Here is a 7,737-nt window from a genome sequence, read left to right as displayed (position 1 = left end):
AGAAAAAGAAAGAAGGTCAGTTCCAGAAACATAATATTCAACGCATACATCAATTTGAGTATTAAGGGATGCACCATTCTCCTACGATTCCCCCACACGATTCCCCTGCACCTTCTCTGCCTCTTGCTCTTTGTGTGCCATGAATAGTCCGTTCAGTTCTTGCTTTGTGATGATTTTCTTGCAGAAACAGGGGGCCTCTCAACACCTCTGTCCATAGGATACGGAAATGACAGAGCAGAGGACACCAAAAGGGCCACTTTATCTTTCTCAATGAAACCTGATAATGTATGCTTTGTAAAATACCGCTAAAAAGAAAGATCTCGCACTTTTACCCCAAATCCAGATGAAAACCAGCAATGGAAATAATTACACACAGGGCCCACAGCTTCTCAGAGAGCCCCGACGACCCCATCCAAATCAAAACTTACTACTCCTATACATATATACACTACCGCTCATATTCTCTTGCCTTCTGTTTCCACAACGAGATGAAATCCAGCAAATGTTCTGAATGCACAAAACCCACCGGGACCTGGTTTAAAGCCCATTCAGAGTTGTGTTTTTCCCCCTCCACAGTGACTTACAAATCCACAGTAAGCAAAGGTAACGTATTTCTGGACCTCTACAGAAAGAGAGGATGTCGTTTTGGTCTGTTTTTTTTTTTCCACCGAATCTTGCATTCATTAATTTCATTTCAAGAATGAAGTCAGATTTTCATGTGGCTGGTTATTTGACGAGCGGAGCATTAGATTTGCGAGTTGTTCCGCAAGCCAAAACACGCTCCCTTTCATTCATAACACTGAGCTGCTCTGCGTTAAACAGCCGATTATCATGAATGAAGTGGGTGTAACTTCCTTGAAATCCTCCACAGACCTGTCAAAGCAGAGCTACTGCGGCTCCGTTTTCTCCTTGAAGCGCACACATCATTGGTTTAATTGTCCCACGCTGATCTTGAAATACGCTTTCTTGGTTCAAAGCATTAGGTGGTATCATTTTTGGAGAAGGAAAAGGGTGGAGAACGGTGCCTCGGGATAAGAGGGAAAAGCGGGTATATGTCTCAACCATCACATTTAGATTTTCTTCTGGAATCTAAACTGAGCTTCATCCATTTAAAAGTGTGTCAGCCAAAACCTTACAAATCAAAGCCCTGGCCTGTTTTGCATGGATAATCAAGAGCCTCTGGTTCTTTTTGTAAGAGGAAACGTTTAACCCTAAAGAAAAGAGGACTGATCATATGGTTAAAATTCTTAGAAGATTCAAATTTGACTCCAGATCTGCTGTTTTCCATCCCATTACAAACCTTTTGGTGCTGCCCCAGTGTTACCACTTTTACAAAGGAACGCACTGGTATTTGCAAACTGCAATTGAGACTGAAAGACTGCGCAGATACTAATAAATAAATACACTGCAATCTGTGTCTATGCACTTGTTTAATATGAAGATCTTTCCAAGGAGGGCTATTATGCTTAAGAAAAAGACCTGTGGCATCTTAGCTCTTTATCTTGTCACACATTAGGACACCAATGGATGGATCTTGGCCAGCTGTGACAGTGCCATTGACTTTGGCAGATTCACTAAATATCTGATCCACGTCTGACCTCTTGCCGAACATTTTTAAAGACCGGAGGCGACTACAGAAAACTCAGTGAAGAAAAACAAAGCCATGACTACTAACACACAAGGGTTAGTCTCAGGAAACACTTGGGAAAGTGGAGACCCTACCAAAACACTGCTCCTTCACACAACTAAAGGTGCCCCCAGCGGGGCAGGTTCTCTACCAGCTCCGTCTTGTTAAAATCCACATCTCCTCCTTGCTTATCAGCAAATGGAAATCACAAGACCGTGTCCCGAGGGGATTATTCCGCTCCCATTAAAGCCAGCGAGGATTTTGACGCCGGTTTAAAAGCAGCAAGCGCTGGCTGCACACAAGCAGGTCTGACAGGTTGCGTTTTCCTCCTCATTACTATTACAGGCATGAGGATTCATTTCTATTTATCTTTAGCTGGCATTCACTCCTGGATTTAAACTGCATCTGCGGTTGCATTGCTCTGAAATGTATCACTGCTCATGACTCACACGGCAAAGGACACATTTGTAAACTGACCCACCATTGACAAAATCCTCTCTTTCTTCATTTGCAGGAGGCGAGATGAGGCATAGGTTCCTTGTCTGATTCATTTCCTGAGGAAATTTTTACTCTATGCATCTTTTTCAGTCCTTATTCAGTCAGAGAGTAGCAAAGTGATTAATACGAAATCCACGCTTGACACAGAGTGGAGGGAGGATTCATTCAAATTCTTTTAAAACCGGCGCTTAATTAATTGCTTAGAAAAACAACCCATTGCCAAAAATGTGTGGCGTTGGGTTTTTTTGGCTTTTTTTTTTTTCCTTTCCCCCAGTTGAGAAACTAATTACAGGCACACAGCACAAAATGCACAAATCTGGCACCTTTCGAAATCAGCCCCTCGGAAGGAAGAATTAACAACCTGGACTGAGCTCCAGGCAAGTCCTGCGTCTGGTGCTCGATATAATTCACAGCCAATCCTAACCCTAAAACACAGAAATCCAAGGAGAGCTGGATATCTACCCCCTCTGCCAAGCACAGACAGCGATCAGAACGTTCAAACTGCCAGCAATAAAAGAGGACGCAAAAGAGAACCCTGAGGAAGCTGCAGGAAGTTTCTTGATGATTTTTCTCTACCTGATTATTCATATCCAGACAGTACTAACCAAGTCCAGATCGGGATGGGGTTGGGAACAATCCCCGGGGCTTGGAAGGATGTTCAGGACTTCGTGCTGGGGATCAGGCTCATTTCTCCATCGTTAGGGTGGCCAATGTCAGAATTAGGGAGAAAAATGAGCGTGTCCTTCCCCTTCACTTCTTCTCCCTCTCTGCCTCCACATTCTTCTCCTCTCGTCTTTTTCCCTGCGAGCACTGAATGATGGGATTTTTGACATCAGAGGAAAGTCATCCGTTCTCCACTCCCCCAGCTCCCGTCCTCTTCCTCCTTCTATATTCGTTTGCATACTCACATCCCCACTCACAAAATCAGCTGATCCCACCACAGCTTCGCCTAACTAAGCATCCTAAATCCTGCCCAAAGCAGACCAGACTGACTGGTTCATTCACCCTGCTACCAACGAGCCTTTAAAGCACATTTTGTAACTGCTCCATAGCTGGCACCGACTATAGCGAAGTCATTGTTTAGTCAAGGTAAAGTGACCTCTATTTACTCAGACAACTCAGCTGCCTCCAGGGAATAACTGGATTTGAGATAAGTGAAAATTTGCTGGGAAAGTTTCACTTTGGCTGGGCTGGTGCTTACTACAATAAGCTAAATGTTTAGTCAGTTCATGCCCTTTCTCCTGCAGTTTCTTCAGCCCTTTGATTTATTATCTGCGACTAGACAGCAAATGACCCCATCCAATTTCAGCCAGCCTGTGGTGAGCCAAAGACAGAAGGGAGACTTGTTCAACTAAATATGTTTTCTGATCCCAAATAAATACCCCATTGATTATCACAAGCCGCCCAGGCACCTGCCATAAGATGTTTATATATGTATTGAAGAATAGCCGTAAGATGTGTATTAAAGAATAGCGTTAACGGAATTTTTTCTACATTTTCCCCCTTAAATAATTCCAGGCATCAGTGCAAGTTCATTCCAGCTGCACTTTAGGGTCAGGATAACGGCTGGAGGGGGCTGAGCAACCCCAGGAACCGCGTCTGCAGTGACTCAGGCGTGACCGTGAGTCACGACATTGCTCCTGCATCCTCCTTTCTCCAGGGGGGTGGAGGGAGGAATTTCCTGCTGCTTGTAAATCACAACGTCCTGTTGCGGCGCCGCCGATGGGAGGGTCAGCGAGTGGGAGAACTGGAGCCACTGCCAAGTCCACCTGCTCTGGAGAAGGAGAGATGGGGCACATTGGGACCCCTTGCTCCACATCGTAGATCAATTTGTAGAGCAGATATCTAACAATCTGACTGGAACTGCGTGCTATCCACCCCGCAACTCAAGAACCCAGCTGTTCTCTCACAAACACATTAATTACCCTGATATAACCTAGTTCATCACTTTGCTTTTCTTCAAGACAGCACCATCAATGAGAAGGTTATTATCCCAAATATCTGCATGGCATCCCTATGAATTCAAAACCAAGACGTTTGGTGGAGGTTCCAGAATGAATCCAACCATTAAACACTTCCCAGCTGTCCCTCAAAAAAGTTGAACTTCATTGCAGTTGAAGCTGGGAGGATTTTGCTACTGCAAAACAACTCAAAACCATGGATGAGCTGTGCCATGATAACCATGAGAAAAGCCAAATTGTGTGAGAAACATAATTAGCAAGGGAAGGACAAGTATTAGCCTTGTGAAGACCACCATCAGGAGCAGATCTAACCTGTTCGCTGGTGGAAACCAGTGCTTGGAGTAAGAAACTGCGTGGTGGAAAGGAAAAGAGATGGTACCAAGCAGAATTCCTGCTCATACTCCAGGAATAGCGAGACAGGACCAAGTTCAGCTTGCACCAAACACACATGCAGGAGAAAAATTACACCAGAACATTAATAGCACCTACCACACTAGGATTCCATGCCTTTAGCTAGGCTGGTATAGTTATACGACTATAAGCGGGTAGGACTTCTCAGCCTCTCTATATGCTCAATCACACGCCTTTACGTTGGTTTAATTTCATCCCTTCTAGGGCTAACTTTGCTTTCTTTGCTTTCTAGGGCTAACTTTGCTTTTTCTTAACTTTGCAGGGAAAATATCAGTGTTGAGGCACTGGAGACACAGCAGCACATACACGCACCACTTCAGACCAGGACTGTTAAAAGCATTTTATGAAACTGATACTGAAGGGGGAGTTTGTGAATAGGGAAACCTGAATGGATTTTGGCACATTTTTAAAAAAGGATGGGTTTTGAGAGAGATCAAATGGTTACAATCTGACTTTCACATCTTATCTGGAAGACGATGGCTCTTGGAGCAGCTTTTGGAGTAAATCGTATCTGGGAATCACACACCTCAACAAAAGAATTTCACGAGAGTTCTTCCGTCTACAGATCAAGGTGGCAAAGAAATGAAAGCCAAGGCGATTCTGACCAAAAACAAGACACTCATTTTTAACAGCCAAAGGCAATTAACCCCTGCAAGCGCTTCTGAAGGACAGTTTTCCATCAGTCAGTGTTTTAAATCCAAGGATGGGTATTTTTTATCTAGACAGATGCGGTTCAGACGGGGAAGTCTGATGGGCAGCATCACACACAAGGTCAGAGGAGACTCTGATGAGGATCCTGGTTGTCTCCATAACCACCCAGCCGTTCACCTACTGACTCCCCAGCCCGGTTCCTGCAGTGCGCGGCCTTGTTGTTCACAGTCTGTTTCCCCACGGATGACCAGAGCCGACCCTGCTTAGATTACAAAAGCTAAAGGGTTCAGAAGTGAGGAAAACAGGAAAGCCAAACAGTGAAAATCTCAGCAATAACGTTTCCTAACAAAGACCTTCAGATCTCACTCTCAGCCAACAGCTGTCTTCATGACGTCCAAAAAGGACGGCGTTTAGCCTGGTCAAGACTGCCTTTCTCCCATTTATTTTTACCCTGTTTATTTTTCTATACTGTGACATTTTCTTAAAACCTTGGTCATAAATGAGGGCGTTAATCCAGACTTAAGAAAACACACACGAACGCACGTACTCCATATGCTTCAATTACATGCAACACTCCCTACAGAAAACCAAACCAATACCTGTGCACCGCTTAAGTTCCCCTTTGGGCCACAAAATGGGATTGAATGCTGCAGAGCCTTTTCATTTTGAGCAAACTGAAACGAGATGACCTGTAGTTTGATTTATTGCACCGCAAAGTCTGGGACCGCAAAGGAACGCAAAGCATTAACCTTTGGGGAAGCGTGAACGAAAAGCTAAAGAGTGAGAAAAGCTTAATTTTGAAAAAAAAAATATCGTGTTTCTTTGCTTTACTGTTTCTGCATTTTAAATCTTACCCAAATTCCCTGACCTAACATCATACACATGCAAACTACAAGTATGGCTGTGATATTCATGTGGGCCAAATCTGTGGGTGGCACAAATTGGTGTAGCTCCTATACCATAGAGACCTTTCCCTCGGTCTCTACAGAGGGAATTTAAGGAGGTTGAAGAGCCATTTTAAGATCTGGATGTTTGGCATTCAAATTTCAAATTTCATCCATTTTTTGGGTGAAATTTGGCTTTTCTCCCAGTGCAGGCAGGGCAGTTCTTGCCATTGCACTGCCATCTAGTGATGCCAGGTTGCAAGGCAAAAGAGCTGGCAAGAGATGGCTGGACCAACAGCGAGCGCCTGAGTCCTGGAAGGAGGGTCCAGGATGAAATTAAACTCAATTAGACACAAAGAATTGCAAAAGGCACACCCAGTGGTGGCCCTCAACCATTCATGGGAAAGATAAGCATTATTCTACATAAGATAACAAAATGCTTACAATAGGTTGCATAGAAGCTCATCCATTATCCAGATGTTATCCATGGTAAGGGACTTTCAGGACATGTAATTTTGCAACTACAAGCCTCCGAGTCCAATAACTCAGCTGATACAAGCTGCTATTGCTCTACCTATTTGTAATTGCATTCTAAGCAAGGCCTGCACAGAAGTTTTTCACAATAATGATGCTTGATTGCCTTTGTTTCTTTCCAGCTTTACTGGATACGTTCCTTGTATAACTCCCTCTTCCATTTGGCTCAGTTGTAGCAGAACATCTGGGCCAAATTTGTCCTCTTTGTAATTGATTTCAGTGGTTTCCACCATGGACCATCACGATAGTCCACAGCCACCAAAAAACGATTTACAAGGCAAGCACATCGTATTGCTTACAGAATATCCTCCATGTAACTCAAGGACTGGACAGCAAAGTGAAGACTTAACATATAAACCTGAAATGAACTGACCTTTACGAGTTAAAATCCCAGCCCGAGTGTTTTACTCATCTTGAGGATATTTGCCCTCAGTGGTATGTGTGTCAGAGGGCGTGAAAGCGAGAGTGTCTTGAGGTTAACGATTGTTCATCCTCATAGTGGATGAATCATATGATAACACCACAGCAACATCCTGTATAATTGTCGGGAGCCTCTATTTCTGGCAGCGTGTCCCTAGTCTGGCTCATGAGTAAATGTTATTTGTGCTTTACTATATAAAACCAAAACCAAACAAAACGCTACGACGGGACGTTATTCTGCAGGCACCAGCCAAAATGACAAGTGCCTAATTGAGCCTTCAGTTCTCCACTTCAGTGATGAATTATGTGATGAAGTTAATACGGCTGAGATGGATATCTCCGTTCTTCATCTGATTAGTACATGAGCAACTCTCCACGTGTGAGTAACAATATTTGTGTTTCCTTAGCCACAACTGAACTCACTGGGACTATCACATACATAAAGATCTGGGACATCGCTTGATGGGAAAAATCAGGCCAATGGTGCAACCATGTTTTTGCATGGAATAAAACCAGCAAAACCCTTGAAATCCTCTAACACTTCCCATGCAAAAATTTCAACTTATTTCTCATTAGAAATAACCTTTAGCTTTGACATATACTAGCTCTAGGATCACATCTCCATAAATGAAAGAAAAACTCAGCATCGACATAGAATCTTCTAAATCCATCTACAGTGAATACATACTATATATCATTAAATAGTAAATATTTTGATGAACTAGTAGATTCTGTTCCAACGCATTTCTTT

At 43.4% G+C, this 7,737-nt stretch overlaps 1 long non-coding RNA gene across 1 annotated transcript; it reads left to right on the top strand.

The window, feature by feature from the left end:
* Positions 1–3,009: 3,009 nt before the first annotated feature.
* Positions 3,010–6,038, top strand: LOC110363757 (uncharacterized). Its single transcript, XR_002422073.2, has 2 exons — positions 3,010–3,214; positions 4,760–6,038. It is a non-coding gene; the product is annotated as an uncharacterized LOC110363757 (long non-coding RNA).
* Positions 6,039–7,737: the final 1,699 nt, after the last annotated feature.

The sequence above is a fragment of the Columba livia genome, chromosome 24 (assembly GCF_036013475.1).
Source record: "Columba livia isolate bColLiv1 breed racing homer chromosome 24, bColLiv1.pat.W.v2, whole genome shotgun sequence".
Taxonomy (NCBI): Eukaryota; Metazoa; Chordata; class Aves; order Columbiformes; family Columbidae; genus Columba; species Columba livia.
Note: the sequence above shows the minus strand (reverse complement) of the source record. Positions and strands in the feature narration are given on the sequence as shown.